The sequence below is a fragment of the Octodon degus genome, unplaced genomic scaffold, assembly GCF_000260255.1.
Source record: "Octodon degus isolate 3935 unplaced genomic scaffold, OctDeg1.0 scaffold00037, whole genome shotgun sequence".
Taxonomy (NCBI): Eukaryota; Metazoa; Chordata; class Mammalia; order Rodentia; family Octodontidae; genus Octodon; species Octodon degus.
In genome coordinates this window covers 3,937,176-3,943,987 of record NW_004524613.1, presented here as the reverse complement: position 1 = coordinate 3,943,987, position 6,812 = coordinate 3,937,176, and positions in this window count along the sequence as shown.

Here is a 6,812-nt window from a genome sequence, read left to right as displayed (position 1 = left end):
AGAGAGAGAGAGAGAGTGTGTGTGTGTGTGGTGTGTGTGTGTGTGGCCAGCTCAGCCCACCAGGGGGCAGGGCTGGCTGGCATGTGGTGCTGGAGGATCGAACCGCGGTCCCTGATGCTTTGCTAAGCTTGTTCCAAGTAGGTGCTTTAGACCACTGAGCCATCTCTCCAGCCCTACATTTGTTATATTGTTAAGTGATGATAAGCACCATGGAAAAATATGGAAAAATATAAAGCAAATGGCAGATAGATGAAATAAGGAGATTAGGAAAGTACTTCCTGGGAAGGTGACAGTTTGAGCAGAGATCAGAGATCTCCATGGGAAAGCCTGCCTTGCTAGAACACTAAGATGCCATGAAATTCAGATCAATAGGCTTCTCAAGTCATGAAATTCTGAGTAATAGAATTCTGTGCCCATGGAATGCTAATCAATATTTCTCTGGTGCCATAAAATTCTAATCAATGAAATTCACTGGTTGTGAAATTAAATCTAATAGAACTCTGAGGTCTTGAATACTAATCAATCAGGAAACTTCCCTACTGGGAAAGTACTCATGTCCAGGGGGTAGAAGGGAAGAGGCCACACACAGAAGAGGGGTCCTGGACTAGAGGGGTAGAAAGGCCTAAGTGGAAAGCTGGCCTTCACCCAGCCAGAATTTAGAAGGCAAGACAGCCATTTCAGAGGGACCCTATTGCCAAAAAAAAAAAAAAAAAAAAAAAAAAAAAAGTCCATTTCGGGGGTCAATGAAATGAAATGAAAACATACCATTTCTAGTTGTTCACCTGGGTTGAGTGGGCCTCCAATCTCAGGTCTTCTTTCAACCAGGCTTGTGGCTAATGAGTGCCTTTGTCCTCTGCATTGAATCAGAGGGCTCTGGAGTGAAAGTGTCTGGGCTTGGTTCTATCTCCACCCCCTTTAAACATTAGTTATGGGGGCCGGGGAGATGGCTCAGTAGAATAAGCGCTTGCCTGGCAAGCGCAAGGGCCTGAGTTCAATCCCTTTTCTACAAAAAATAAAATAAACAAATAAATAAAATAAAATAAGCATTAGTTATGTTTGGACAGGATATCATGTCTGCATCTTGTACTATGAATAACTACTATGAAGACAACACTGGGGCTGGCGAGATGGCTCAGTGGTCTAAAGCACCTACTTGGAACAAGCTTGGCAAAGCACAGGGACTGCGGTTCGATCCCCCAGCACCACATGCTAGCCAGCCCCGCCCCCTGGTGGGCTGAGCTGGCCACACACACACACACACACACAATAAATAAATGTTGACAAAAAAGACAACACTATGCAATGTATTAATTATTGTAACTGTCCTACTAACCTGTTTTGAAACTGTCTCATTACTATTTGTTTCTCAATAAAATTAATTAAAAAACATAAACATTAGTTAAACGGTGGTATCCTAGAATGGGTGTGGTGGTGCATACCTGCAATCCCAGCACTGGGGAGGCAGAGGAAGAGAGATTGCCATGAATTCAAGACCAGCCTGGAAGTACTTGGGAGGTGGAGGCAGGAGCAACACTGTGAGTTTGAGACCAGCTTGGGCTACAGCAAGAGCTCAAGGCCAGTCTGAACTGTATGGTGACCCTGTCCAGAATGACTGAAAAAAAGAGACCAGCCTGGGTGACACAGTGAATTCAAGGACAACCTGAACTACATAGCAAGACCCTGTCTCAAAAACAACAAAATATTAACTATGAAGTCAATACCTGTCCCTGCCTCTGCTGTGTCAGCCATGAAACCAGGTGCTCATAATCATGGCTACTCAGTTTAGCAGATGGTGTGAGTACTCACACTGTCGATAAGCACAAAATAAGACTGAGAATGTCAAATTTTTTATAGCAATTTGATATTCCTGTGACAGGCAACCACATAATCATTCATTTAATTGTAGTTTACAAGAACATTAATCATGGGCCGGGGAGATAGCTCAGCGGCATAAGTTCCTGCCTAGCAAGAGCAACATCCTTAGTTCCATCTCCAGTACCAAAAAATCTCCCCCAAAACTAAAAACAAAACATTAATCCATGGTGGAATGACAATAATAAACTGGTCCTTTATCATGGATAATGTCCCACTTTATTCATATTAGCTTTTTATTTTTTATCTTTTTATTTATTTATTTTGTTTGCAGAACCGGGAATTGAACTCCGGCCCTTTCGCTTGCCAGGGAAGTGCTTATTCCACTGAGCCATCTCCCCAGCCCCTTATTATTATTATTATTATTTTATAACTTTATTTATTTATTTAGTGTGTGTGTGGCCAGTTCAGCCCACCAGGGGGTGGGGCTGGCTGGCATGTGGTGCTGGGGATTGAACCGCAGTCTCTGCTTTTGCTTAGCTTAGCTTGTTCTAAGGAGGTGCTTTAGACCACTGAGCCATCTCACCAGCCCCAATTATTATTATTATTTTAATGTGTGTGTGTGTGTGTAGCCAGCTCAGCCCACCAGGGGGCGGGGCTGGCTGGCATGTGGTGCTGGGGGATTGAACCGTGGTCTTGTGCTTTGCTAAGCTTGTTCTAAGTAGGTGCTTTAGACCACTGAGCCATCTCACCAGCCCCCCTTATTTTTTAAATAGAATCTCTCTGACTGGCCTCCAAATTCTGGGCTCCAGTGATCCTCCTGCTTTAGCCTCCAAAGTGGCTGGGGTGGCAGGTGTTGCCTATGTTCCAGGCTCCTGCATCATCCTTTGTTTTGTTTTGTTTTTTAAAGAGCTGAGTATATTTGTTGGGGGAAAAGAAATCTTCTGTCCAAGAGCGGGACAGAAGGGACCCTGGTATTATCTTTTTTTTTTTGGTGGAACCAAGGATTGAACTCAGGTCCTTAAGCTTGCCAGGGAAGCGCTTATTCCACTGAGCCATCTCCCCGGCCCCCTGGTATCATCTTTTGAATCAAAGATCCTTATCAAACTGAGCAGCCCCAAAGCATCTTTCCTCCTGTCCTGACCCCTCTGGCTTTTCCTCCTTTCTATATTCTGGCATCTTGGGGCTCTGAGGGTACTCAACCTTCCCAGGGTAAGGTTGGGTCCCAGGTGTTTTGTCTTCAGGCTCCCCTGCTACTGAGCAGCTCTTAACCTTGGGCAAGTTCCCTAGCCTCTCTAAACCGGGTTTTCACTGCTTTAAAGTGGAAACATACAATTCTCTCTTTAGTGGCTTGACTCAATGAACCTATTAGTTCAACTGACGTGTGCTGAGCACGTGACAAATTCTCAAGATTAGCTGTTATTCTATCGTGATTACCTAGCTGTAATAATAGCTATTCATAATTATTCCCTCCTAAGGTTCTTTCACCTGCCTTAAGGAATTGTTTGGGCCAGGGATATAGTTCAGTGGTGCAGGGCCTGCCTAGCAAGCTCAAGGTCCTGAATTCATTCCTGGTATAAAAGAAATAAGAATTGTTTGTGGCCTGTGACTTGATTTTTAAGACCCAGCCAGGCCCCCATTGACTTCTCTAAGACCCTGGAATCTGAGATGATTACTGGAAGGAGTTGGTGAGGAACTAGGGCAGGGGAAGGAGTCTGGGAATGGGAATAAGCTGCCTCCTGCTGTGTGCATGGTCAAGCTGACTCAGTACTTTCTAGAACCCAGCTATGCTCTGGGGCCTTAGCAAGAGCCTACCTGGTTTGGAACTGGCTGTTCCTGGGAATCCTAGAGACCAAGGTAAAGGTCACAGTTTCTGCACCCTGGGAAGGTACTGCTGGCCAAGCAAAGAGATAACATGATATCTCAGGGACCTGCCAACATGTTGGCTACTAAGTCAAACAAAAAGTCACTGGGAACTGGGACTGGGAATATAGCTCAGCAGTGCAGGGCCTGCCTGGCAAGTGCAACGTCCCGAGTTTAACCCTCCATACAAAAAAAAAAAAAAAAAAAAAAAAAAGAAGAGAAAAGAAAAGAAAACGAAAATGTCTCTCCATGGGCTCTGCCAAGGGCAGGAAAAGAAAACAAGACAATATTTGTTTTTTTTTGTTTTAATTTAGTACAGGTTCTACAGGGTCTCACTATGCAGATCAGATTCATTGTGATCCTCCTGTTTTTTAGCCTCTCAAGAGCTGGGATTAGAGACACATGCCACCACGCCCAGTCTGGATCGCTATCTCACCACACCCCAGGGATGAGGCTGGCACAGCATGGTCCCTGTGTCTACCTAAGCAGGCACTTTAGTCCACTGAACTATCTGGCCCTAATATTTGGCTTTCTGAGATAGGGTTTCACTCTGTAGTTCAGGCTGAGTTCAAGACATAGCCCATTAAAAAAAAATAAAAATAAAAATAAAAGACATAGCCCACGATTTATTTATATTTATTTAGTGGTGGGACCAGAGATTGAACTCAGACCCTTGTTTTTTTTTTTGTTTTTTGCAGAACCGGGGATTGAACTCAGGCCCTTGCGCTTGCCAGAGAAGCGCTTATTCCACTGAGCCATCTCCCTGGCCCCAAAACTCAGACCCTTGTGCTTGTCAGGGAAGTGCTTATTCTACTGAGCCATCTCCCCAGCCCAAATGCTCTAGTCCTTTTGTGGAAGGTGAAAAATGAGGTTCAGAAATGTTGAGAATGGCTAAGTGGCTGCATCAACTTCATTGACGTGGGATCACCCAGGGGATGACTAAAAGCACACTTGTGTATGTATCTGGTGCCATGGAGACATGACCTTGGGGTGGATCACTGATCCCGGCCCCTTTCTCACTGGCGCCTTTTTTTTTTTTTTTTTTTTTTGGTGGCCTTAGGTTGCCTTCAGGGCATTTCTGGTTTGGTGTGAGTATCTGGGTTTGAACCACAGCACCTCAGCCTGACTGCTTTATTTAGGTAGGCACTTAAACACTAAGCTAATGGGCAGGCCCCCCTCACTGGCGCCTTCTTCAGTTCTGCTTCCCAGTACCATGATCTAAGCGTCTTAGCGCTGCTCCTACCTTCCACCATGATGTGTCTGCCTCAGAGCTAGCAGACCATGGACTAAATCCCCTGAAATTATGAGTCAAATTAGACCTCTCCTCCTGTAAATTGTGGGTATTGGGATGACTAATACTCAGGAGGCTGAGGCAAGAGGATCTCCATAAGTTTGAGGCTACCCTGGGCTACATCGTACATTCAAGGCCAGTCTGAATTACATGGAAAGACCCTGTCTCAAAAAAAACACCAAAAAAAACAAAACAGGGCTGGAGATGTAGCTCAGTGGTAGAGCTCTTGCCTTGCAGACAGAAGACCTTGGGTTCAATCCCCAGCACTAAAAAACAAAACAAAACAATAAAAACTAACACCCCACCCACCCACACTTTTAGCCAGGTATGATGATGCATACCTGTCATGGGAGCACTCCGAAGGCTGAGGCAGGGGATCTTTGAGTTTGGGCTACAAAGTTAGCTCAAGGCCAGCCTGAACTGCTTAGTGAGAACTGGTCTGAACAAGACAAAAAACAATCAACCAACCAAACCAAACCAAACCAAACCAAAACAGTTGTGAATGTTAGTGCTGAGATCCTGGATTCAGTGTATAGTATCAGGAAAAATAAAACCCACCTCAGCAAGGCATGGTAGCACACACCCGTAATCTCAGCTACTTTGGTAGCTGAACCAAGAGGATCACAGGCTTAAGGGCAACTTGAGCAGTTTTGTGAAACTGCCTCAAAATAAAAAGAGGTGGAGATGTTTGTGCAGGGATCCAGGTACAAAAGGGGATGGCGTTTATATAGGTTGGTTATTTTATTTTATTTATTTTTTTTGCTGAACCGGGGATTGAACTCAGACCTTGCACTTGCCAGGGAAGCGCTTATTCCACTGAGCCATCTCCCCAGCCCCAGGTTGGTTATTTAAAAAAAAAAAATTATGAGCTGGGTATGGCGGTACATACCTGTAATTATCAATCTATCATTCAAAGGGGTAGAAAGCTCAGTAGTAGAGGGCTTTCTTTGTGTGTGTAAGGTCCTGGGCTTGATTCCCAGTGAGAATCAAACAAAAGTCCCAGGGATGGAGATGGATAGTAGTGATGCTTGCACGCAATGAGACTATACTTAATGGTAGGCAGGTGTGGTGGCGCATACCTATAATCCAAGCACTCAGGAGGTTGAGGCAGGAGGATTGCCAGTGAATTCAAGGCCAGCCTGGACTACAGAGTGAGACCATCTCAAAACAAAATGAAACAAGGGGCTGGGGAGATGGCTCAGCAGAATAAGCACTTCCCTGGCAAGTGCAAGGGCCTGAGTTCAGTCCCCAGTTCTGCCAAAAAAAACCCCAAAACAACAACAGCAACAACAAAAAACCCTGCAATGAAAACACCCAAAAACAACAGCAACAAGAACAACAAAAGAACCTCACAAAATAGTTATTAAACTTACAAAAATGTTATAAAATAGTTTTTGTAGCTACCATGATTTTTCCTTCATATAATTTTATAATGCAATCATACAAATTGAAAGACTAGTATAATTAACATGGTTGTTTCAATTTTATATTTACTTTATTCCTCTATCTTCCTATAGTTTTCTTTCTTTCTTTCTTTCTTTCTTTCTTTCTTTCTTTCTTTCTTTCTTTCTTTCTTTTTTTTGAGGCACCAGGGATTGAACTCAGGCCCTTGTGCTTGTCAGGGAAGCGCTTATCCTACTGAGCCATCTCTCCAGCCCCATCTTTTTTGTCTTTTTGAGACAGGGTTTCACTATGTAGTTCAGGCTGGCTTTGAACCTTTAAGCCTGAGTTAGTCTCCTGCATCTTGAGTAGCTGTAATTACTATAGTCATTGTGCCCTACATTTTTTTTAAATTTTATTTATTTATTTATTTATGTGTGTGTGTGTGTGTGTGTGTGTGTGTGTG